General features: G+C 35.7%; 1 protein-coding gene and 1 pseudogene across 1 annotated transcript in view; one reads left to right on the forward strand and one right to left on the reverse strand.

Annotated features, from left to right (window-relative positions):
- LOC148945299 (uncharacterized) overlaps positions 1-27,557 on the forward strand; it is a 57,148-nt gene that overhangs the window by 10,060 nt on the left and 19,531 nt on the right. The gene's annotated exons all lie outside the window — the stretch shown is intronic.
- On the reverse strand, positions 842-11,694 carry LOC148945300 (uncharacterized; annotated as a pseudogene).

The raw sequence follows: 27,557 nt of genomic DNA on the forward strand, positions 1-27,557 counted from the left end.
ATCCTCTTGTTTAAAATTCGCAATTGAAGTGAAACAAAAAAGTAACGAAATTCACCTACTATTCTCTTTTTTTCTTGTTCGTTTTTTTTTTCTGTAAAGGCAAATTCGGGATTTTAATGGAAGGAGGAGGATATGTGGCCTTTTTAAAATTGACTAGCATCTGTGTCTTTATTTATTTTTAATTTCATTAGCACCCGTTTTTTTCCTAATGGTTAAGGAGACTACCGCAAGGAGGGGGAAGGATAACTGTCTCCGCTTGAAAATTTGAAATATACAACATGTTCAAAAAATCATCACAAAGGTATAGTTTTATGACACTTTTCTAGGCAAAAACCTTTCTGAATCATTTCACTAATAAAAACGTCTACAGAATTGCATCCCTCTTCCCCCAGCAAAAATTCATGAAATTCTTTGTGGGGGGAGGTGCTATAAAATATTGGTTTTTAAATGAGCTCACAATTCTTGCCTTTGAAGAGCAAACATCTATTGACAATTTTGCGCAACAACTTTTCCTTAGTATACATTCTAAAAGAAGAAAGGGGTGTTTTTATTGTTCCAAATACAGCTTCTGAAGCTACTCCAATTGACAAGAAAAAGTACTTAAAATTTTCTTTATTTTAAAGATGAATAAAACAATTTATCACAGCATAGAACTGCATTTATGCTTGAAACAGTCGTAGCAAAGATTCCAAGCGCTAGAATGAGGTAGAATAAAAAAGGAAGCAATTATCACGCAGAAAACAACGGTAAAAATTTACAAATCAAATTATGAACGCAAATTATCAAATATAGTTAAAGCTTTCAATTAACGTCACTGGAACGCTATTCACAACAACTTTGGTCAATTTAAAGCGTCTTTTGAGGTCGAATCATCGTCTGATTCGTCATAGCTTTTGAATAGAGAAAGCTCGCCTAAAGCGGCCCGTTTTTGCTGGACAACACATTTTCTCATGTGTTTTTCCGATGTTGAAGGCCCTGAAAATGGCATGTCACAAAATCTACACTTTAAAACGTCTTTACCGCTTCTTCCGTGGGTTTTCATATGTCAGGTCAACCCACCACTTTGTGCACAAGCGTAAGAGCACATCACACATTTATACGATTTCTCACCCGTGTGCGATCTTCGATGAGCTGTTAAATTGGAGCAGTTTTTGAAAATCTTACCACAGTATTCGCACGTATCATTCCTACGGGATTCACGTTTCACAGCATTATGCAATGTTGCAGAAGAGTTACTATTCAAAAGTCCTAAGCTAATATTTTTATAATCTGTCTTGTTGCGATCAATAAAGTCCATTCCCAAGGGAAACCTTGACATAGTATTGCAAAAATCCTTTGGTTGTGATCGTTGTAGCCAAGCAGTTTGGCTAAAATAATTTAGTTCTTCGGTTTTTGGTTTTTTCATAGCTGGATATGAATTTGCTTCTAAACCCCTTAGGAGTTCAGCGTTAAGATTTAAATGAGGGAACACTGGGAAAGAGGAAAAGTGCTTACGCTCTTGCTCTTTGGAGAAGTCTTTTCTGTCTGGCTGATTTACCTGTTTTAAAAAATCAGTATAGTGTTTGAAGCCAGGGATTCCGAAGCGATCCATTAGCTCGGTAATCGAGTTTGAAGCTGGTTCAGGTCTGCTGTCAGGGGTCGATGGAGAAGAAGGGTTTTTTACACTAAGATCTTCAGCTCTTTCATTTCGATCTTCTAGGTTATGTTCATCAACTGAATTTGAATCCACGTCAATCCGACATTCCTCTTCTTTTGCCAAATCATTTGCTTCTTTTTAGTTTCAAACCTCTCATTGTTAGATGATGAACTGCTTAGTGGTGTTCTTACACTTTCAATTACAGCTTCATTTATAGGGGTAGTTTTCGTCATAGCTAGATTTAAGTCAAAGGGAGGAGGGTTTTCTGAAAGTGCACGAATATTTTGGGGATTTAAAGTAGTTGAAAAGTTTCTGTCAAAAGGAAATTGCAGGAAATTGAAAGGATTAGAGTGACCAATCGATAGAGGAGCTGAATGGCCCCATATAACCGAAGGAAGGACATTTGGGAAGGTACTTGTGGAATACTCCTTACAGAAGTTTGATTTGCATCTGAACCAACTGAAACTTGAGGTGTAAAGGCTCCAGATATGCTGCCTTGGCCATCTTCTTTCTTTATTACATGTCCAGAAGTTTTATCTTCTGTGTCTTCTATATACAGACAATTGCCATGATCCTTTTCAATGTGCTGGACAAGTCTGTGTGCAGAGGGTAGGTGCTTTTTACAAGTGGAACAGGTGTAGGTTGGCAAGCCTAGAAACGGACACTTTGTTACACAGCTGAAGTTTATTTATCCTATAATATACAGCTTCACTTAACAGAAAACTTTACAACCGGACGTATTGATTTGACAATAGATACAATACTGTTTCGTTAGGCATGCGTATTGGTTTGATTCTTTTTATATAATTCAGAACCAACTGTTATGCGTGTTAGTGTGTATAAGACATTTTTTCAGGGAAGCACGAAGACCTATAGCAACCAATGTTTTACAAGAATATCTGTAACTTATTAGCATAGTGTATGTAAATATATAAGAACGAAAAGCTGTAGAAAAATGTTCACAAACATTTTATTCTGTTGTGAGTAAAGTTTAAATATAAACAGTTTTCAAATATAAATAGTTTTTAATAAGGAATGCTTATTAATTTATAGTGAACCAAGGGCATATCCAAAATCTTGGTTTAGGAGGGAGGGTATATTTGTCAGGGAGAGGGGGGGGTAGTTTAAAAAAATTTAAAAAACGTATCAAAGTTATTTTATATGCTTTTTTGTTACATTTTTACGAGTCGGAGAAAATTTCGGAGAAAGGGGTTCAAACCCAGCAACCCACCCCTCCCCCTGGATACGGCCTTATAGTAAACCTTCTATGAAATATAGGCCTACACTAGATGAAGAAATGTACACATGTTTGGTTTATTATCTTTGCCCACTTCCTGACATGTATTTTGACTAGAATGGATTTGACTATTTCCTGCTCTCGATTTACCGTTATCCTCTTTAAGACGATCTTCATATCTTAAACTAGCTTGTGATGTCACATATCTTTTCACCTGGGTCCTTTTCATCACTTAGCTAGGAATTGATTGATCCCTGGCCTACTGACACAGCTGTTGCATCTTTCAAAGTCAAGGGTCATCCCGTCTACAGATGGCCGTAAACATCCCTCGGTGGGGTAAAGGAATCTTCCCAGACGGCCAAGGGTCATGATTGAGGTTGTTTTCTTCCCCGTGTGACACCCCTCTGTTCACAGAGACCTTGTCATATAACATATATATGACAGATGAGACTAGACCAGCTAGTTGGCTATAATAGGGCTTTGATCGGGTTGCGTGTTTGGCATTCTATTTTGTCATGTTTTTCCTTGGTGGTAGCTATCCTCCATGACTAAGCACTTTATAAATTTAAGCAACTTTAAATTGTACTACCAATTATTGAATGAAAACATTCTCGGATATGAATGGATATTTTTCTATCCTACCTGAATATTTTCCACATAGGATAGAGGACCTAAGTTTCGAACTAGATTAAATCACAATACAGTTTATGAAAATGCGCCTTTATCGGTGCTTCGAAGAGTTGTTTTAGTTCTTTATCTAAGAATAACTTACTTCTTGCGTGTAGCTTTCGTCAATATTCCTTTTATTTGAATGCATCATTATATTTCAAATGCCAATTCTGAACTGAGAAATAACGAATTGTCAGTTTTTATATCCGTGTTCAAGGTTAAACATAAGTCAACCACACCTAACAAATTAAATTACAGAAAGAATTTCACAATTTCAAACAAAGGAAACGAATCACTACCATGAAAAACACGCACGACTTTTAACAGAAATATCACGCACTTTGAACAGAGATCAGAACGAATTTCAAACAGTTCGTGGTAACGAACTGTAAGTAAGGAGCGACCCGGCTCAATGGTAATCGAAACTCTAGAAAACGGGTTTTAGATATCAATAGATATATCAAAAGAATCAGATTTCAATGCTGATTTCAAATATATATTTTTCATCAAGCTTAGTCCTACCCATCAAAATTTAAGCGCCTGAGAAAATTTGGCTCATTTTCGAAAAAGGGGGAAAACACTCCTTAAAAGTTATAGAAACTTAATCAGAACTCACACAATAAGATTCAGCGTACTCGAGAACCCAGCGGTTATGTTTTCAAGATCCTATATGAAAGAATTTGGATTTTTCCATTTTTTTGCCGGAAGAAGTATAATGGATGGATTTTTATTTGTTTGTTTTTTTTTTTTTTTTTTTTTTTTCTCCAGGGGTTATAGTAACGACCCATGGGTCCTAGAAAAAAGTTAAAGGACGAAGTGGAAACGAAAATAAAATTTCAATTGACCATTTTAATTTAACAAAAAAAAATGAGGGCAACAATGCCCCCACCCACGCTCATTTTTTTCCCAAAGTCTCCCGATCAAAATTTTGAGATAGCCATTTTATTCAGCATGGTCGAAAATATGATAAAAATGTCTTTTAGGATAACTTGATCCCCCAAAGTCCCCAGGGGGAGGGCTGAAAGTTATGAACTTTACTCAATGTTAACATATAGTATTGGTTATTGGGAAGTATACAGACTTTTTCAGAGGAGATTTTTTCTGGTAGGTGGGGGACGGAGAGGGTCGGGGGCTATATGGAAGGATCTTTCCATGAAGGAAGTTTTCATGGGGGAAGGGAAACTGCCATGAAGGGGGCGCTGGACTTGCCAGCATTATTTATTGGTTATTGGGAAGTATACAACCATTTTCAGGAAGGATTTTTTCTGGAGGGGGGGCTAGAGGAGGGGGTTACTCTGGAGAATATTTCCGTGGAGGATGTTTCTTTGGGGTAAGGGACATTTCTATGAAGGGGGTGCCGGATTTCCAAGCATTATTTAAGAAACGATCAGAAATTAAATAAAAAAAACAAGTTTTTTCAACTGAAATGTAAGAAGGAATATTAGAACTTAAAACGAACAGAAATTATAACGTATGTGAGGGGGTTCTCCCCCAAGTCAATACCTCGCTCTTTACGCTACAGTTTTTTTTAGTGCTTTCAAAAGAGCTATCTATTCTAATTAAACGGCCTTTGTGATTCAGGGGTTTGTGAATCAAAATTTTTTTTAACTTTTAACGTAAAGAGCGTGGTATTGACTAAGGGGAGAACCCCTTCATATAAGTAATAACATATACGTAATAAAAAAAATAATAAAAAAACAAGCGATACGGCTCAATAGTAATCGAAACTTTTAAAAACGAAATTTTGATGTCAATAAATGTATCAAAAGAATGTGTTTTTAATGCTGATCCTAAATATATAAATTTTATTAAGTTTAGTATTACTCATCAAAGGCTAAGAGCCTGAGAAAATGTACCCGATTTTTTAAAGAGGGGGGAAACATCCCCTACAAGTGAAAGAATTTTAATGAAAATTACACCGTCAGATTCAGCGTATCAGAAAACCCTATTACATAGGTTTAAAGCTCATATCTGCAAAAATCTGCAACTTTGTATATTTTGCCAGAAGAAAAATATACTAATATATAAGTTATTTAATTAATTTAATTTTTAAATAAATCAATTTATAAAAATAAAATTAAAATTTTTATTAAAATAAAATATGAATTAAATAAAAAAATTTAATAAATTAACTAAAAAAAAAACAAGTTCTTTTAACTGAAAGTAAGGAGCAGCAATAAAACTTAAAACGAACAGAAATTATTCCGTATATGAAAGGGGCTGTCCCCTCCTCAACGCCTCGCTCTTTACGCTAAAGTTTGACTCTGTCTCACAACTTTATTTTTTTAAAACAATAAAAAAACTTTAGTGTAAAGAGTGAGGCGTTGAGGAGGGACAGCCCCTTTCATATACAGAATAATTTCTGTTCGTTTTAAGTTTTAATGTCGCTCCTTACTTTCAGTTTAAAAAACTTGTTTTTTTTTATTTAATTTCATGGTAGTTGAACCCGATCATTTCACTGTCTGCTTGTATGATGGGAGACACTCTGTTACCTTATATTATAGCTTCATTGGCTACCTGTCTGCTTGTAAGCATTGTAGCTATATGGGGGGACACCCCGCTACCTTATATTATAGCTATATGGGGAGACACCCCGCTACTTATTGTTATAGATATATGGGGAGACACCCCGCTACCTTATATTATAGCTATATTGAGAGACACTCCGCTAACATATATTATAGCTTCATTGTCTACCTGTCTGCTTGTAAGCATTGTAGCTATATGGGGGGACACCCCCCTATCTTATATAATAGCTATAAGGGGAGACACCCCGATACTTATCGTTTTAGCTATATGGGGAGACATCCCGCTACCTTATATTATATCTATATGGGGAGACACCCCGCTACCATATATTGTAGCTATACTACTCCCTTAACCAATTCAAGGGTTAGCCTTTTATTGTCACTTGTGTTTAGAAAGTTAAATAAATAAAGATTAGTTAAAATGTATGATCGCTATGTTAAAAAACAGGGATAAGTGAAAATAGAATAGAATTAAAAATCCACTGCAAAATTCAAAACGACCCAAACTCATTTTATTGAAGTGAATCATTTTGAAACGGAGCGGAAGATCAAGTTTCCTTCCAAAAGTATTTGTTGTTGGTACGCTACCTGAAAAAAATTATAAAAATCATTATTTATAAAATAAAAATTAATTCAGTCACGATGGTGACACTTTGCAAAGAATGTCGTTCAAAAGGAAAGAGCAAAATGAAAAGAACTGAAAGGCCAAGTAGCTTTTGGCTGTTTTTTTTACAAGCTTATTTTGAATGATGTATTTAAAATACCTGGCATTCTATAAAAAATGATTTATGGTTTTCTGTAAAAAGTGGGAAAGAGATGGTGGAATGAGTGGAAAAGTAAAACGAGAATACTTAACAGTTCAAAGATTAAAAGATGATAATAACGTTTGTACTATTATCTATTTTTTTTAAACAGGGGTTAACCCTGAAGTTTGATTTTGGCGCGGGGAAGGGCTTAAGACCCAAGATGTCGTTCATTGGAAACTTATTTGCTTAATTTACTAAGTTTATATGTTAAAAAAAAACATGACGAGTAAAATTGTCGAGTAAAACAAATATGTCGAACAAAAGATAAAAAAAATTGTAAACACCGAAACAATTCCGCAAATTAACCCTCTAAAATAGTAAATTTGCCATCTAAGTGCTTTTATCCCACAAGTTACAAAAATTATCACCAAGAGCAAAATAGGCCTACTCAGTTGTTTTGTTGCATGTTCGGGATAGGAATGAGCAGTAATAGTGTATAAGGTTTCATCCGTGCTTGCGTAATATGTCTTACCTCTACCATGCACCTATTGATCCCAACCCTATGCCTGAGGCATGGATATACAGTGCAGTCAAACCGGTACATTGACTTACCAAGTTCAAGTTCTTCAAGTTCTTTATTAATCAATAAAAAAAAATTTTTTGACAAAACTATCAAATTAATTACCCACAGTGAGAATAACTTGTGTGTGGGTTTATATACACTCAACAAAAAATAACTAATACTATCTCCAGATACCGTAATAAAAACATTGCTCTTCAACTCTCCGTACGGTAACAACAAACAAAGTCGGCAAAAAATCAAAGTAACCAAATAAATAAAATGAAATGAGGAGCATCAACCCCAAAAAACAAATCAAATTTATAATTACTAATTAAATGATTCATTAATCCAATTTTATTATTAACCAACGAATTATTCAAATCTATAAAACTATGAAATTTATTCCAATTATATATAATACTATGCCTTGGTGAAAAAAGGGACCTTTCATATTTTATTCAAGCCTGATGGACAACAGAACTGCCACGGGTCCAATATGTATGCAAAACCTGATTATCATCCTGAAGAAAATTATTATGCAAATAAAAATACTCAGGCAAAAGACCTTGAATGTGTTTAATCATATAAAGAACAGAATGGAAAGAAGAGAAGAGTCCAGTGGAAGGATATTTAAAATTTGATACATGCTTTTTGTTGACGATTTACCAGGGTAAGAAAACGGGCTAGGCAGGAAATTTTTCAATAGACGCAGAGCTTTATTTTGTTGCCTCTGAAGAGGAAGAATATGAGTTTTAAAAGTATTCAAAAAAATAATGGGAAAGTAATTTATATATGAATGCACTAGAGAATGATAAAGAGATTTCAGGGCAAAAAACGGCAGAATAAATTTCAGATGATTCATCATTCTAATATTTCTTGACAGTTTCATTCGAAGATAAATTGCATGTCTTTTAAATGATAAACATGAATTCAGTATTATCCCGAGATATTTAATATCATCAACTCTTTCAATTTCAATGGGTAGGCCTTGAGTATTAATCATCATGATTTCTAGTGCTGTTTTCCCAGTATAAGTGAAGATTATGAGTTTTCTCTTAGAAGAATTAATATTAAATTTATTTATCAAAAACTAAAAGAGAATCCTCTAAAGTGCTGAGTCCATCCTAAGCTTTAAATACCTAGAGCCAGGGTTACTGACATTCAATGTCGTGTCATCGGAGAATAACTTGTTAAGGCCAATATAAGTGATGCTCTTACTCATATCATTAACATAGATAAGAAATAGGAGTGGACCCAAAATAGAGCCTTGTGGGACTCCGACTGACTGAGATTGAGATACTGATGAGGAAGAAGTATCACCTCCGTCTACATACTGATTTGGGTTTTTTAGGTAAGACATTACTAAGTCATTAACTGGGCCTCTTATGCCACAGTTATCAAGTTTAGTATGCAATATCTTATTGGAAATCGTATCAAATGCCATTTTAATGTCAATAAAAATTGTAGCAGGAATATCACCTTTGTCTAGGGTGTCATGAACAAACTGAATCATTGCCATAATAGCATGCTCAGTAGAGTGAGACTTCGGAACCCAAATTGCATCGGACTAAAAAATTCAGATCTCATTAGAAAGCTGACTATACGGTTATATAGGCACTTTTCAAGCAACTTCCCAAAAGTAGACAGGATCGAAATCGGCCGATAGTTTGTTTGGGTTCTTCGGGTCTCCTCCTTTATACAAAGAGATAATTCTTGCAGACTTGAAACAAGAAGGAAATCTTCCAGTTTTAAAACAGAGGTTGAACACATGGGAAAGCGGGTTTACAATATTTTGTGCTATACACTTAATAAGATTAGTCGACGACCCATCGATCCCTTCCGAAGATCCATTCTTTAAAAGGTTTGTTGTAAGTAAAAGTTCATCAGGGGTTACAGGAGTAAGAAAAATGGAGCAATTGAGAGACGGGGGTAGATATGATTGAAAGTCCTTTCCAGGTTCATTATCCAGAGGACAGGCCAAGTTGGTTCCAGCAGTTGACTCCGTTTCCTCGCCAATATTTTCAAAGTGTATATTTAAAGTATTGATAACTTTCCCTTTCCCTGTAGCAAGTTTAGTTCCATCTTCAGCTCTTAATTCCTCAGGAAGATCATGGGTCTTATGTTTTCCTAAGCACTTATTAATTATTTCCCATGTTTTCTTGGGGGACCCTTCAGCTTCAACAAAGGCTTCGGCGAAGTAATGGCTTTTTGCTGATCTTAAAACTTTTGTTAAACAATTTTGTATCTGCAAAATTTAGCTAATTTAACTTCAGATGGATGCATTAAGTATGCCTTATATAATAGATTCTTATTTTTTATCGATACCAGCAATCCAGGAGATATCCAAGGCTTAATCGGCTTTATACTATTTCTTCTTGATATTTGACGGAGAGGGAAAGCATTATTGAAACAACGTTTAAACTGATTCACAAAACATTCAGCAGCAAAATCAGGGTCCGAAGATTCTAAACAAGAAGAAAAGTCACTTGAAGAAAGCAATACTTTAAGTTTACTTAAGGAGTTTCTATTAGTCATCCTCATTTTTTTTTTTAGTAGGCCTATTAAACTCTGTAATCAAGTGAAAGTCGGTCACAAGCATCAAATGGTCTGAAAAATCTTCAATAACCACATCACTAGACTTAAGTTCCAGATTCGTAAACAAATTATCAATAAGGGAAGCAGAATCTTTCGCTAATTCTTGTTGGGACGCCATAAGCTGGTAAGAGACCACTGGATAAGCAAACTGATAACAAGTCAGCTCCGTCAGAAGATATTCCGTGGAAATTACCAATTGAATTATTAGATTTATATAAATCAATATTAAAGTCACCCATAAAAACCATTTTTTGATACTTTTTCAAGGCAATAAGCACAAGATCATCAAGAAGTTCCATGAATTTTGAAGCAGGAGAACTTGGAGGCCGGTAAAAAACACAAAACAAAATTTTCATACCATTTACATCAATTTTAACTGCCAAAAATTCAAACGCCATTTCAAGATATAGGTGATCAAATTCACTCACCAGATCTGACTGAATTGTTGATTTAATGAAAAAACCTAACCCTCCCTGTTTTTTATCAATCAAATTCTTATGAAAAAAAGCATAATCCTGTTTATTAATAAATGTTTTTGGCGAATCATTTTGAAATGTTTCACAAGAGGCAAACACATCTATATTATGATGAGAAATAAACAGGGATATTTGATCAAAAATATTTAGTAACCCCCGACAGTTCAAAAATGCCATTCTAAAATTAGAGCCTTTATTTAAAACATGGGTGGGGAGTAGATATTTATTTTTTGGGATAGAATGAACCATCACATCAAAAACATCGTCATCATTGCATAAATTCTCAAATATTTTACCTAAATCAAGGGGGTGCTCCTCAAAATTACTAATTATATTATCAATTATCTCGATGATGGGTATATTTATTGAAAAAAAGTGACTTACAGGAAATACTGAGATTCAAAGTATACATAATTGTTAAGAGAACTTAATCTGAAATATCCAAACATAAACAAAAAACTATAAATTTATAGAATGAAAACCTTACATAAGACAAATCAATAATAGTGTATCAAAACGGAAAGAAATTAAATATAACAGTTTTTATGACAACAAAAAAACAAAGTAATAAAAAACCACATAATACTCATTATGATACTTTTGCGAACCGGCCTCCGAAAATAAGATAATCATAATCCTCAAACGATCATAAATTATCAAATAACTTTACAACCAGACCACAAAACACAAAATAACAAAATACTCCACAAAATCATATAAATCAACACTCAGATTACTACTATCCAATTCAGTTATTGATCAGCTCTCTCCCATATCACCGAACCATTTTTTTTTTATCTCAAGCCATCCGTGGGTTCCTTTATTTTTAACCCGAGAAGCAATAATCATTCCAGACTCCTTCATCCCTTTTGCTTTAGTGAGGAAGCCTGTGCGTAAAGTGTTAAGTGCTGGAGGAAGGTCCGTGCAAATTCTTATTCCAGAGCCCTTAAGCTTGGATACGTTTTTCATAACTAAATACGCTTCATCTTCATTCCTGAGCCTAATTAGCACTGGATTAACTGCCGGTTTACGTGTCTGACTTTGATTACGGCGTCTATTCGTTATATTAACAGTTTTTCCACCTAAGAGGTAACATTTGTTAATTGACAAAGATGACTCAATTTTTAAGGTATTCTTAAGTAGATCTTTCACGTGAGCTTCAAGGGATTGATTCGGATTAATATCTGTAGGTAAGCCGTGTATGATCAAGTTCGAACTCCTTTCTTTTACTTCAATTAGTAGCATTTGACGCTCGAGCAACGAGTTCAAGGACTGTGATTTAATGGTTTCACCAGTGATTGCGTAATATGTCTTACATCTCGCCTGAGGCATGAATATACAGTGCAGTCTAACCGGTACATTGACTTACCAAGGACAGTGATATAAAGGTTTCACCAGTGCTTGCGTAATATCCAGGTTTCACGATAGATGGTATAATGCGAGCCGGTTTTCAATTGCACATGGAATTACACAAAAATATACAGTGCAGTTTAATCAGTACATTGACTTACCAAGGACAGTGACATATTACTACGAACGATACATGACTTACCAGACGGGTTTCTGAGGCAAAACCTATTTTTTGGACAATTGCCTTAACTCGAGAGTAGTTTCTTAGGAATGTGTCGCTGCTAATTGAAAAATGGGATGCTACACTCAGAATTGTTTGATTGACATATGCTGTTAAAACATTTTGCGTAAAAGCTAACTATTTGTAAACAGGGTAAGGGATTCGGGAATTGGACTTTATGAACGATCTTATTTGAATAATAGGGAAAAAAACCGAGCTAGATAACATTTGTGAATTGCATCATATGAAGGTGGAGAAAAAGGGTTAAACCGATTAGCAGTTAAGGTAACCCCAAAGGGCTTGTTAACTCAGGCAATTCGTTATAAATTTGAGACAACATGAATCTAGGAAAATGGTTAACGATGATTGAATGACATTGTGAGTTGACCTAGCTTTACCTCCCCGATGTGTTCTGTATAATACACAAGTGGTGTTTGAACAGTTTTGTCAATTTAAAATAGGGTCTAACGTTATAGTATACTAAAAAGTTGATACTAAGAGAGATGTAGATTGCAAGAAAAGAATTTTAATAATGAAATTCCGAACAAACCTTAGAAATCCTTGCAAATCAAATAGTGAGGTGTATATGAGTACGAACCGTCAAGGATCATAAGCACCAACTACCCTAACCACCAGAAACCTCAACCCCAAAAGGTTCTCTATCCCCAATCGCGAAGGGGCCCCCCTCCCCTCCAACTTTTTGCCCCCCTTCCAATTTTTTTATAGTTTTTTATTATTATTTTTTTAACTTTTTTTTATTTTTTGTTAACATGATATATTTTTTCAACTTTTTTTACATCTCTTGGAATGACATGTAACATACTTAAAAATAAAAAAAATAACATTTAATATTTTCCAAACTCAAAAGGAGAATGATATAGAAATGCTAGTCGCAACTTTTACTATTAGAAAAATATTCTTTGTAGTAGCACTTTTTTTATCGGACTAAATTTTTTTTTGACTTCGAAATTATTCAACTTTTTTCACTTATCTTAAAATAACATGAAATATGCTTATAGGTTTAACAATTGTACTCTATGCTTGCTAAGAGACACGATGCAGCTTTCCCAATGGTACTTAATGTCCGGTTATCGATACTACCTAGTTTATTAGATGTATTAAATCAGTATTTTTACACAGTGGAACAATAAACACAACTCAAATCTCTAAGAAGTGAAGATGAAGCATTTTAAGAAAGTGTGTTCACATGATAGTGTTATTGTAGCATTGAATGCTGACAAAAAGAAGTATTTAAACTATGAAATAAGTACAAGTGGTAGCACCATCGGAAACGTATGCGTGCATTGTCATGACAGTAAGGAATTAAATTTCTTTGGAGTACCAAAAAAATTCAACTCTTATGATGGTGGATATTTGAGATTGAGATCTCCGGAGATGATTGCACTCAAAGAGAATGCCAACATAAAAATAATAGTCGATGAAGAGGGGCATCTTCTTGCTAGTGCTTGTGGTAACATGTTACCCAGTGTTAAACCGTATCGTCAGCTTTTGGGTATTAGCATTCAAATGAAAGCAAAGACGAAAAGAAAGGCCTATTCTTCTACTAATATCATAAACCCTATCTTGTCTACGTGCCAGAACTGTTACCTGTGTAAAATAGTGTGATAATAGACAGTGAAATTGCCAGAAAAATAAAAAGGGCATTAGCAGAAAATGTCACTAAGGAATATAAAGATGAACGATGGAAAACAAAGTAGCAGCAAACGTTACTGCCATTGATTAAACAGTCAATGAGCCAAATTATACCAAAGACGAAAAACATATTAACCCTGTCGATGACACACCTGTAAAAATTGTGTATGACTCAAAATTGAATAATGATTATTCTACTGATTACGAACTAAGAGAAGACAATAGCTATAGTATCAAGAGAGAACACGATGAACCACTTTATGAAACAGATTAAAAATGTCGGAAGATGATCATTGATATTAATAATGTATAATAATGTATCTACTATATATTTATATTAATATCATATATGTCATTAATTCATTAAAAATATGTTATCTATTACTTTGTTATATTCCCATTATTTCTAGGGTAAGCTAAAACAGACATTGAGAGAAACAAACACCTGGCCAAACACAAAAGCAAAAAGAGTGAGAGACACAAAAACACATAAATATATAGATTCTGACGACAAAGACAGGCATTGAGATAGGCAAACACCCGCCCAGACACATAAGCAGAAGAAGTGAGAAAGACAAAAAAATCATATAAATGTAAGGATTCTTACATACAAACCAACAAAGACAGGCATGGAGATAGGCAAACACCCACCAAGACACATAAGCAGAGGAAGTGAGAGAGACAAAAATACATATAAATATATGGATTCTGACATACAAACCAACAACGAAAGGCATTGAGACAGGCAAACATCTGCCCAGACACATAAGCGGAGGAAGTGAGAGCGACAAAAACACATATAAATGTAAGGATTCTGACATACAAACTGACAAATACATGCAATGGGAGAAGAAAACATCCACCCAGACACATAGGCAAGGAGAGTGGGAGAGATAAAAACACATGCAAATATATTGATTCAGGCATACAAACCGATAGAGACAGGCATTGAGATAGGCAAACACCCGCCCAGACACATAAGCAGAGAAAGTGAGGGAGACAAAAAAAATATAAATGTAGCGATGCTGACATACACACTGACAAAGACATGCATTGGGAGAAGAAAACCTCCGCCCAGACACATAAGCAGAAGAAGTGAGAGAGACAAAAACACATACAAATATATTGATTCTGACATACAAACCAACAACGACAGGCATTGAGATAGGCAAACATCCGCCCAGACACATAAGCAGAGGAAGTGAGAGAGACAAAAACACATATAAATGTAAGGATTCTGACATACAAACTGACAAAAACATGCACTGGGAGAAGAAAACATCCACCCAGACACATAGACAAGGAGAGTGGGAGAGATAAGAACACATGCAAATATATTGATTCAGGCATACAAACCGACAGAGACATGCGTTGAGATAGGCAAACGAACTCACGGACACATAAGCAGAGGACGTGGGGCACTCTAAGTGAACCTAGATCAACCCAACTTTTTTATATCTGTCTCACTAATGACTGTGTGTCTGAGCGGGTGTGGTGGCATCTATAATTGATCTAACCTAAATTCAACGAAATAATGCATAGTCATATCTCAATGCCTGTCATTGTTGGTTAATATGTCTGAATAAATATATTTGCGTGTGTTTTTATCTCTCCCACTCTCGTTTCCTATGTGTCAGGGTGGATGTTTGCTTCTCCCAGTGCCAGTCTTTGTCGGTTTGTATGTCAGAATCGATATATTTATATGTTTTTTTGACTCTCTCACTCTCTTTGCTTATATGTCTGGACGGGTGCTTGCCTATCTCAATGCATGTCTCTGTCGGTTTGTATGCCTGAAACAATATATTTGCATGTGTTCATATCTCTCCCACTTTCCTTGCCTATGTGTCTGGGTGGAGGTTTTCTTCTCCCAGCGCATGTCTTTGTCAGTTTGTATGTCAGAATCCTTACATTTATATGTGTTTTTGTCTCTCTCACTTCCTATGCTAATGTGTCTGGGCAGATGTTTGCCTATCCCAATGCCTGTCGTTGTTGGTTTGTATGTCAGAATCCATATATTTATATGTTTTTGTCCCTCTTACTTCCTCTGCTTATGTGTCTGGGCGGATGTTTCCTTCTCCAAGCACATGTCTTTGTCAGTTTGTATGTCAGAATACTGACATTTATATGTGTTTTTGCCTCTCTCACTTCCTCTGCTTTTGTGTCTGGGCGGATGTTTGCTTGTGTCAATGCCTGTCGTTGTTGGTTTGTATGTCAGAATCCATACATTTATTATATGTTTTGTCTCCCTCACTTCCTCTGCTTATGTGCCTGGGTGGTTGTTCTACACTACGTTAAATACCTACGTAAAGTTTGTATACATTACCTAAGTACCTCAAAAATCAATGATCAAAATCACTGGTAATTAAGTTATCAATCCTCAAAAATTTAAATCCTGTGTCTTAAGAAGAATTTTTCTTAAAAAAAGTGTATGTATTCAACGAATAACGACGTGTTTTTAAAATCAGCTGTATTCTCTATTTCTTGACATTCATTAAGCGTTGTTAGCTTTAAAATGCAATGCTAATATGTTATTTGATTGCCCCAAAATATAAAACTAAACATAATCTATGTTGTTTACTTCTGAAATTCCAGCACGCACAAGCTAAAGCTATGTTACCTTGCCTCAAAATATAATATTTACCAATTGTTTTGTATATGTATTTGATGGTGAGAAAAATCTGACTCAGCACTTATCAGTGACTGATTGTCACATATATACTTTACTAATAATTGCCAAATTACCTTATTGTGTTGTAGCATTATACATAATTGCTGTGTAACCACTTGCATGAAGACAGATTTTCTTCCCCTAAAATGTATTCGAAACAAATAAAAAAGTAGACCAAATGGTACATTTACGCTTCAATCCTGAGTAGGAACAAGGTTTACGGTTGTGGTTCTTTGTGTTAATAGGAGAAAATCACCGCAGAAGGATCGTTCCATTTATGATGACACAAGGCTCAATCCTAGATATTAGACTACGTGAGGGCGACCGCGGATAAATAACCATTAACTCTGTCTTTTGGGCATTCACTTTGAGACCTAAGTCATTGTAACCACCAATCAGCCGGTCGAGGTTACCCTGGAGGCTTGCAAGGCTACTACTTATCATAAGCACATCATCAGTGTAACATAATAAACTAAAATCACAGTCCTAGGAAGAGTCCTCCATATATATGCTTTGTTACTGTCGAAGTAAGAATATTGAACATCACCAAACTAAGAATTGATCCCTGTCGAAGCCCTCTAAAAGCCTTATAGGACTAGATAATTCTTGACCCAGTTTAACCCGGACAAATGAATATCGATACCAATAAGAAAGGCAAGCTACTACATAAGCACTAACACCATTTTTCAACAAATTACTTAAAATCTGGGCTTGAATTGCTGAGTCGAAGGCAGACGATATATCGACAGTACACAAACAGGGGGCTCCCCGAACTTCCAGCTTTCGAGATAATGCGCTTCAAAACCCGATGAGCAAACGGGCAGCTCAGGTGTCGACGGGACCCAAACTGACGGTAATGTATAGAGCAATTCGAGACTATTTACGGCGAAATGATTCTTTCTGAAACTTTGCTGAGGGTTGTAGATACTGTTATGGGACGACAACCAGAACATTCATTTGGGTTTTTACCCTTTTTTGGGATATTACTCACAACAACCACACAAAAAGATTCCGGGACCACCGCAGAATCTATGTACATTTGATACAGGAGTGTTAGATGTTCTAATAGTATTGTAGAACCATTAGACAGATGTTCAGACGAGATTGTATCAAATCCAGGAGCTTTCTTTCTCTTTGTCTGTTTAATAGCAACCTTAAAATCAGTTTTCTTAACTACAAACGAACGTCTCTTTTGAAGCAGGGGTTCTAGTTTACTTTTCAGTTCGGACTCACTAGCACTTTTAAAACCTGGATCTGTAGATCCAAAAACGGATGAATAATGTTTTGACCATTCATCTTCACTAATATTCGTAGCCGATTGCTTAGGCTGCGGTTTTGATTTTCTAAAGCAATTCCACATACTGGTTTTATTATTCAAAGCGGCCCTTGATGCTCTTTCTGCTTCGTTCATTTTGAGATTTTCGACTAGCAAACAATAGTCTTTTTTTGTAGAACGAAACAAGTTTATATTTGCGCGTCATTTTGCCACTTTGATTGACGGACACTCACCCCAACCCGGCCGACGAGTTCCTTTTCGCACTCGATACTTTGGCACGGCAGCCGATTCTGCAACTTTCATAGTATGGATGATTTCCGAACAGTATATATCTAAAGTGGTTGGGTCTTTCGTACCGTGCATCAGTTATCTGTTAAGAAAACAAGTTATCTGTTAAGAAAAAACAAGTTATCTGTTAAGAAAATACCTATTACTTCCAAGAGAAATTTGAGTGTGTTAAGTAAAAGTTTGTTAGTATTAAGGAAAAGTTGTTTCTCCAATAAGAAAATTTGTTAGTGTCAAGGAAAACTTGCTACTTCTGACAGAAAACTTGTTATCATAAATAAAAAAGTTGTTACTTCTAAAAAAATTTGGTATCTTTGAGAGAAAACCTTCTACTACTAACAAAAAAGTTGTTATCATTGACAAAAATTGTCACTTTTAAGAGAAATTTGTTATCTTTGATGGAAAACTTGGTGCTATTAGAAAAAAATTATTACTGCTAAGAAAAAAAATTTTTACTTCTAAGGGAAATTTAAGTGTTTTAAGTGAAAGTTTTAAGCGATGGAGAAAATTGATTAGTGAGAAGGGAAACTTGCTACTTCTGACAGAAAACTTGCTATCATAACCAAAAAATGGTTACTTGCAAGAAAAATAAGGTATCATTGTCAGAAAACTTGTTACTTCTAACAGATAACTTGTTATCAGTGACGAAACATTATTACTTATATGAGAAAATTGTTATCTTTGAAGGAAAACTTGGTGTTATTAGAAGAAATTTGTAAGTGTTAAGAAAATACCTATTACTTCGAAGAGAAATTTTGAGAAATATGAGAAATTATTATACGGTTCCCAACTTTCAGTCAAAACAAGCCATTAAAAAAAGCCCATATTCCCGCCCCATGCGTACTCCACAATTCAACCCACCCCTGGCGGCAGAAACAAGCCCACGGGGTGAAAAATACCCATCTGGCAGCATTGGTCGCGAGTGCCGTTGTACCTGTCGTGAGAGTCTCCCTTAGACTGCGGGGATCAGGTGAACGGGGACTGACACTTCCCTTATTTATTAAGGTACGTCCTAGGATGCTACCGAATGGACTAGTTAGGAATTTCTCATTTCCCCTAAATCTTTCTTTCGACATCCTCTCACTCCAACCATGGAGTAACGTCCCAGGCCTTGTTAATCCAGTAGCTATCAATCCCCAGCCATCTTATTTCGTTGTCATTTAAATAATAACATATCTCGATAGATGCTCGTAAGCAGTTTTTGGACACTGTCTGTCCTGACTCAGAGGAAAAAAGTGAGCTAAGACAGTTGAAAAGGACTGAAAACTAAACATCAAATCTAAAGCATCTGCTAAGAGGATTGTCGAGAAAACGAAAACTAGTAAGCATTAGGTTGCTGCCATGCTCAAAGAGAAACTGTTTATTGCCGTCCTGAAATAGGTTCCACCTAGCATGACTCACAGTGATGTAAAATCTTGTTCCCAGTGCACCAAACACAATAGAAATCGGTAATTTTGAGTCCTCTAAAGGGTTCAAGCTGTATTTCGGGACCAAGAAGGATCTTGAAGATTTCCTTACAGTATCAGTTCGGGTCTGCTATGAAAAGCTGCCTGCAGAAGAGTTCAATCTTATCCCAAATAGATATTTTTCCTGCAGCGGAGTAGGTCACATACTGGCCGACTAAGCACTGACGCTTATTTGTGGTCGCTGCGGTGCTTCTGGTCTAAAACCGCCCTCTCATACCCTGCCCTAGTTGTTCTTGAAATACTGATGATTGGCCGTTTTCACAATCTGGAAAAATATAGATTCTTTTGATTCTGTTTAATATCCCCTGTAGTATTCCCTGAAAGTTTCCTGGCAATATAGGAAAGCTTCCTATGGAAAGGAAACTCAAAAATATTTCCTGAGGACAATACAGATACGGCCAGGAACTGCATTTTGAGATCTTGGATGTACTAAGCGTCTTTGGATGTAGTAAAACATCCCCTAAAGTTTTCATCTGAATGATCTCAGCCTTTCGTGAGATATTTCAAACAAGGTCTTTTGACAAACTGTATGCACTCTGCCATTTAGACAAGCAGAAGTTCCAGTATTGTGTGCAGTCACGATCTCAATTACAGTAGTAGTATTAGTAATAGCAGTAGAAGCAGAAAGTGAACCCCGAAGTTCTTATTTATTTAACCTTTAGATTGTTTTGAACAAAATGGTTCAAAATTTTTATCGGGAGGGGAAAGGTGGAAAGCAATGGATCCTGGTTAACCTCTAGTCACTTTTGACTTTTAAAGAGTGCACTTAGAGCTTTAAATCTACAATTAAACGAGTCCCCTCCGAAATTTTGTATGACCTGAAGGAATTTCCATACTTTTTCGGACTTAGATCCTGGATTTCATAAAGCTTGAAATAAGAAATATAAATAAAGGAAATATATTTTATTCATCATCAGAGCACTAAAATTATAAGAAAAAAAATAAACAAAAAAACAATCCAAAGTAAAAAAAAAATAAGTGCAATCAATTTAACACAATTAATTTTTCACTATTTGTTATCCTGTTAAGGAGGAAGCAAGTAATATTATTTCCAATATTTTCTTTAAAAAAAAATCCCACGGGGTGCTTGGAGATCTTTCATAATGACAATACGAAAGTCCGATGTGGTAATTGGTATATATATATATATATTTTTCATGGGGATCGCGTTCTAACAACGGATCCAACTGGGCAAGACACCGGTGTAAAGTCTAATGCAGTTTTTCTTGACATGAACTCATTGTACCCCTCGGCAATGTCTCACTACTGTTTACCATGTGGCAATTATAAATGGCTTGAAAATCCTTGTGACATCCCCGACATTCACACAGTCGAGGACAACGGTCAACAAGGATGGTTCTTTGAAATTGACGGGCATATACCAGTAGAACTTCACGATACAGTAAAAGATTTTGCATTTCCGTGCGTGAATAGACCTGTGACCAAGGAGTCATTGAGTCCATACAATCGGTCTTTGGTCGAGGATATGGGCATGCACTGGACCCCCTTTAAACAGAAATTAATTGCCGATCTAGACCCGAAACAAAATATTGTTGTTCACCACGTCTTTTTGCGATGGATGTTGAGCAATGGTTTCAGGGTCACAAAAATACACAGGGCCCTGCAATTTGATCTGAAACCCTACAGGAAGACGTTTATTGGCACCTTTGTCAGTAAACGCTCACAGGCAAAAAGTAAAGTCGAAAAAGTAATGTACAAACTTATTTTAAATTCAGCTTTTGGAAAAACGTATGAAAACGTACGAAACAGGTCATGTTGTGACGTCGTAACATGCCCCAAATAATGTGCACGAATTATTGCCGACCCCAATTTTACAACATTCACGAGCATAGAGCCGAATATGGTTTTACTACACAGATAAAAGAGAAATGTTGTTCTGAATAAGAATATTGCGGGGGGCAGTTCAGTACTAGAAATTTCCAAAAAAAACTCACGTTGTCGTTCTTTTACAATGTGTGCAAGGTACAATGGCCAAGAGAGGGGGAGGTTCAAGTTTACTATGGGGACACAAATTCTCTGTTGTTTAAAGTTAAAACTGGGGATTTATTAAATGATTTAGAAAATGGGGTGCATATCAACTCGCAGATGGACTACACCAACTGGAATGAGTCACTCTATCCCGAGGTGGTGAAACGTCAGGCCCCCAATCAACTATTAATGTTAAAATCAGAGACAGGGAGTGATTTAATATCCACTGGGGTGATCCCCGGTCCTAAAGTTTACTGTGTGGAAACACACGGCAAGGATATAAAACAGGCGTGCAAAGGGGTGCCTACACACTTTGTAAAAAAAATTAGACATGAGTGTCTACAGAAACTGTGTAGACAGTTGTCTAGTACCAAGATCAAAAGTGCAGGCAATTCCCTCTCTACAATATAGGAACTATACTGTTAGAGTGGAAATCAATGCCATGTCATGTATATCCGACAAGGTCTATGTGCTCGGGAATGGTGTAAAAGTACTCCCCCAAGGCCACTGTCGAATTTCAGATCTAGTTGAATGTGTGAACTATCGAAACCAACTCGGTCTGAATAAGTTAACTTAAATTCAAAAAAATCTTCAAAAAGTATATAAATTGGGGCGGGGGACAACATCGTCATCATCATTTTTTAGCTGCGCCTATTGTATACAGAGTTTGTTTTTCCGTACTTCCCGGGGGCGTGGGATCCCGCCCACGGCCGGTCTTCGGCCCGTGGCCCAGCGTTCAGCCCTGGAGGGAGGGGGGACCCCTTGGAGGGGGGGGGGATTCTCATCTTTTAAATGTTGTAAATAGTGTTTTCTATTCTATTTTTGTATTCTTAGTCTACAAATATGTTCAACTGTGCTATTCGTGTTGTATTTTAAGTTGTTTTTATGACAATAAATTAAATATATTGTTCTTGTTGTTGTTGTTGCTATTGTTGTACCAAAAGTGTTGTTGTTAATAAATGAAAAATGCTGTTGTTGCTATAGTTGTTGTACAAATAGTGTTGTCAAGAAATGAAAAATACTGCTATTGCTATTCGTGCAATTGTTGTACAAAAAGTGTTGATGTTAATAATTGAAAAATATATTTTTGTTGTTCTTGTTATTGTATAGGTAGATCTATGGGAAAATTATTATTTATTCATTAGACAAGTATGGTTTACAGTTAGTTGTAGTCCGATTGTTGTCAACAGCAGTAGGTATCAATTTAAAACACCATTCAGGTCGTTTCTGCGTGGCCAATCAATGTCAGGCAAAACCACAATTTAAGCTAAAATAATTAGAAATTGTAATAAAATGTTTTTGGAAAAACCAAAGAAAACTTACTATTTCCATACTATTTGGAAGGAATCATACGACCAAATATAAACTATTGCCACTACCAAGTCCATGCTAATACACTTCATACGGGGACTTGATGTTTTCAATAGTATTGAGTGAAACTCATGGCTAACTAGTGATGATTTAGCTGAATCAATTAAACAGTTCTCACAGGAAATGCTACAACTGTTTACCGTTCGCTCTCATCATGAACACATTTCCATAACCCTAGTTCTACAGAATCTGTTTCATCAGAGCAAGTGTATGAGAACCCTTGCTTTGAACTCCACCATCTATTTTATCTTCCGATTTGTTCGTGATTCTAGTTCTCTAATAACTCTCAATAAACAAATATATCCAGGTGCCCCCAAATTTCTACTTTCAGCGTACAGCCAGGCGACAAATAAGCCATATGGGTACATTTTGCCAGATCTTAATCAGAATACACCCGAGGATATACGTGTAGTCACAGATATTTTCGACAAAGAAATTACTGTATATCATCCGATGAACAGTAGAAAAGGCTATTAGTTGCCATCATGACATTGAAGAAACTATACGAAAATAGACATTTATTTTCCGCACTAGGCACTTCAAAACCCCCACTCAGGCAAGCCATACTCAAACATGGCGTTGACAAAGAATCTACGAATCTAATATCTGAACCTTGTTTAAATTTAACTGAGGGCAATGTACACTTGCCAGAAGGTGTTAGACAACAGACAAAGCAACATCGTTCCACTGTACGTGCCTTGGCTTGCAAAAACAAAGGAAAAATTTTTAAAAGAAAAACGTCTCCTTGAAGCGGGCGGTAGCTTTTTTACACTTTTACTACCAATAATTGCTGGACTTGTAAACAGTTTTCCCTAGATGGCTAAACCCTAAAATTGACTCCAATAGAACTTGTCCTTTCACCGATGGAACGCTTTGAAGACAATCTAAGCAAATTCATTAATGATGAAAATATTGCCTATGATAAAAAGCTAGTTTTACTTCAAGATGCAGTGTGTCTTGTGGACATACATAGAACTTTTCGTGAGAGACCCGCCACCGTCGCCGTCACAGATCCCTTTAAACAGGAAACATCTCCTCAAGATTCTGCAGCACAATCAAAAGAAAAAGAATCTGATTTAATGATGACAACAATTGGAAACCTATTGGCATTGACCTATCGAGAGCAGAGTAGAAGAGTATTAATATATCTCATGTTGAAAAGTGGTGGTGATTATCATCAAGCTCAAGTCGATAGCACTGAGAAACGATTTATAATTCAGGGAAAAAGTTATAATCTACTCGATTTAATTTGTGATATGGTTACAAATCGTAAATGACTTTTATCATTTGACAATAATCTATGCACCTTTCTAAATGCATCAAACTTCCCCAAAAGTCTTATTAGCCATAAGTAAATTCTAAAGAAATTAAGAAAATTTAGTAGAGGTGTTAGTCCTCTAACAACGCCAATAACATTTAAAAAAAAGAAGAAGAATATTTTAAATCAATCTTGGAAAAAACTAACACTCCTAGCAACAGCAATGATTTGATAACACCAGTGACGGCTAGACAAAAGCAAAGACGTATCGATATCAACTCATAGTCACAATTACCACCCTCCAGTGTGCAAAAGGGGAGTGGACATTATAATAAGTGTTTGCGTTCAAATGGAAGAAGCTTTAAAACATGTCTATGAAAATATTGGTGAAGCGGGAATTCTAAGGTCCTCCAAAACGCTTTCTAAAGTTGCCTCTGACATAGGTCGCAGCACATTAAAAAATACAAAAGAGTATCTAGAAAATGAACCGAGTTACACACTGCATCGGAATTGCAGGCTTCGTGGTAAACAATATCGACAAACTAAGGCCTTTTTCCCTCTGCATATAATGCAAACTGATCTTTTAACCCTAGACGCGATTCAACGGCGTCACAATACACCCTACAAATATATTCTAGTGGTAATCAGTGTTTTTAGTCGCTATGCATATGCGATTCCATTGCAATCAAAGAGAGATGTTGAAGTTCCTCCGGCTTTAGAAAGTATTCTTGAACATGATTGCTATAGAAAAATTCAATCGGATCGCGGTAGTGAATTTATTAATCCTCTATTGAAATAAAATTCTAAGCTCTATCACAGTCCTATTAAGGCTGCATTGGCTGAACGATTGATAAGAACGGTTCGTCTATTAATTTTAAGATATTGCACGCTGAAAAATACTTCTGCTTTTATTCATGATTTAGATAAAATAATGCAAATAAATAACCAACGACCACATCGATCCCTCTCCAATGTTAGTCCTCGGTAAGTTCATTGCAGTGACATTACATTTGATGCTTTTCTAAATCAAATCCCAGTGAAAAAACGACATCAAAAAAAAATGGGAAGAAGAAATTCAATGTTGGTGATACTGTTCGAATTAATCGAACCACCAATATTTTTGAAAAGGGGAATTATTTATGGAGCACTGAACTTTTTAAAGTGTCCAAAATCCTAGACACTGAACCCAGGACATATCGGCTGCGAGACACCAAAGATGATGAGATCCTCGGCGGTTTTTATGAATATGAACTACAAAAAGTAAGAAATAGTAGTGAAATTTATCAAATTGATAATATATTAAAGAGCCGTACTTGCGGGGGCAAGAGACAGTTGCTTGTTCGTTGGCTAGGATACAACTCTGATTTTGATTCTTGGATTTCAATTGAAGACATTAACAATGCTCAATGATTTCTATGTGACATTCATGTCCAATGTTTCCGATCCTCTCTACAATGATTTGATTAGAATAATTGTTTTTTGGCCGAAACTTACTCCCACTATCAAATTTGACGGTAAGTGTGAAGTGACTCTTATCGACTGTATTCTCAAAAATACATATGACATCTTCAGAAAAGATCGCAAATATGATATTAAAATTAGACCCTATGATCGGCAGCCACCCCCAGGTGATCACCAACAAATTCAAAAGATCAATTACATGAATTATCCATATATTGAATTACCCTACGAAGAACTCACCCTTATAAATGATTTATGTCGTTCTATCAATAAAAGAACTTCCCTACGTTCTATCAAAAAAATAACAAAACATGTTTTTCAACTGAAAGTAAGGAGCAACATTAAAACTTAAAACGAACAGAAATTATTACGTATTTTATTGGGTTCACCCCCTAGTCAATACCACGTTCTTTAAGCCAAAGATTTTGTAGTACTTTCATTAAAGCTATTTATTCTAATTAATGGCCTTTGTGATTAAGGGGTCATTTTTAAAGAATTGGAATAAAATTCGAACTTTAGCGTAAAGAGCGAGGTATTGACTAAGGGGCGAATTCCCAATATAGGTATAAAAAATTTATGAATATAAAAGTTTGTTACGTAAGTTACTTCGTAAGTTACGTATATTTATTACTAATAAAAACGTTTGTAAATAAAATTAAACAACTTTCGAGGAAAGCCGTTTAACCAAATAAAAGTAAAATTAATATACAAATTATGTTTTAATTATTCATGAGCCAAAATCAAAACCTACATTAATTCAAAAACGTTCAGAAATAAAAAAAAACAAGTTTTTTAACTGAAAGTAAGGAGCGACATTAAAACTTAAAACAAACAGAAATTATTCCGTGTATGAAAGGGGCTGTCCCCTCCTCCACGCCTCGCTCTTTACGCTAAAGTTTTTTATTGTTTTAAAAAATAGAGTTGTGAGAAAGAGTCTAACTTTAGCGTAAAGAGCGAGGCGTTGAGGAGGGGACAGCCCCTTTCATATACGGAATAATTTCTGTTCGTTTTAAGTTTTAATGTTGCTCCTTACTTTCAGTTAAAAAAAAACTTGTTTTTTTTTAATTTAATTATTATTAAAAACGGCGGATGCGGTGAAGATATTAAAAGTAGAAAAGCCAAGGCTCAGGGTGTTTTTCTCAGTTGAAAAAGTTTGGAAGAGTAGGAAGATCCTTGCTTACGCTGATAAATTAAAAATCCGCTCCACTTTTTTCCGTTTCACAAAATACCTACTGAGATATCGAATTTTAAAACGCAGTTCAAAACGCATCAATATCCTTTATATAGCAAATCCTACTTTAGCTGTTGCTAAATTTATTGAAAAACACAACCAAAGGATTTCAAATAATGCTTGGAACTAACTCCTTTTACAATAGTTACATTGTGATAGTTGCTGCTTTTGTTTTTTTGTTGTTCTTTGTAGGCCTCCATCATTTTCTTTTTGTATGAAAGTTTTCAATAGATAATGATAATAAGTATGCAAACCTGGATTAAGATATTGGAAGCTATAGTGAGGACAGTGGTCAAATATAGTTCTGAAGCGTGGGCGCTCCAAAAAACGGAAGATGATTTACATGAGGTTTTTTTCAGAGCAGGTGCTTACGTATTGTTTTGGGTACCCAACTAACTAACCATATCTCAAACGGTAAGCTGTTCGAAAAATATATTTTCCAGGACTAAAATTCAGCTTTTTACGGTCATAATAAGAAAAAGAATGAGATGACTATGACAAATTTTGTGGATTAATGATGACAGATTGCTAAGGATTGTCCTTGTCAGCCAATATCTAGGGCCAAACAAAAGGAAGTCGTCCCCAAATGTGTTGGGAAGATGTCTCGAGTAAGGGAAATGGAAACATCTTGGGAGGGTGTAAAGAGGGAGGCTATGCATAGATCGGGATGGAGGAGGAACATGCGTACCTGTGTTGGCCTCAGTCGGCTTGTCGCTACAGTCAGTTATCAATAGCATTGTATGATGTGTTTTTACCGAATACGATATGAGAGTTTGTTGGGAAATCAGTACAATTAAAAGGAGGAAGACTGTGTATGGCAATGCTTTGTTATCCTCTTATTTAAAGGACAAGTGAAACACGTGATTTTGAGCTACTCTTA

Source organism: Artemia sp. Qi Xiang Cuo, chromosome 13, assembly GCF_049724085.1.
Source record: "Artemia sp. Qi Xiang Cuo chromosome 13, ASM4972408v1, whole genome shotgun sequence".
Taxonomy (NCBI): domain Eukaryota; kingdom Metazoa; phylum Arthropoda; class Branchiopoda; order Anostraca; family Artemiidae; genus Artemia; species Artemia sp. Qi Xiang Cuo.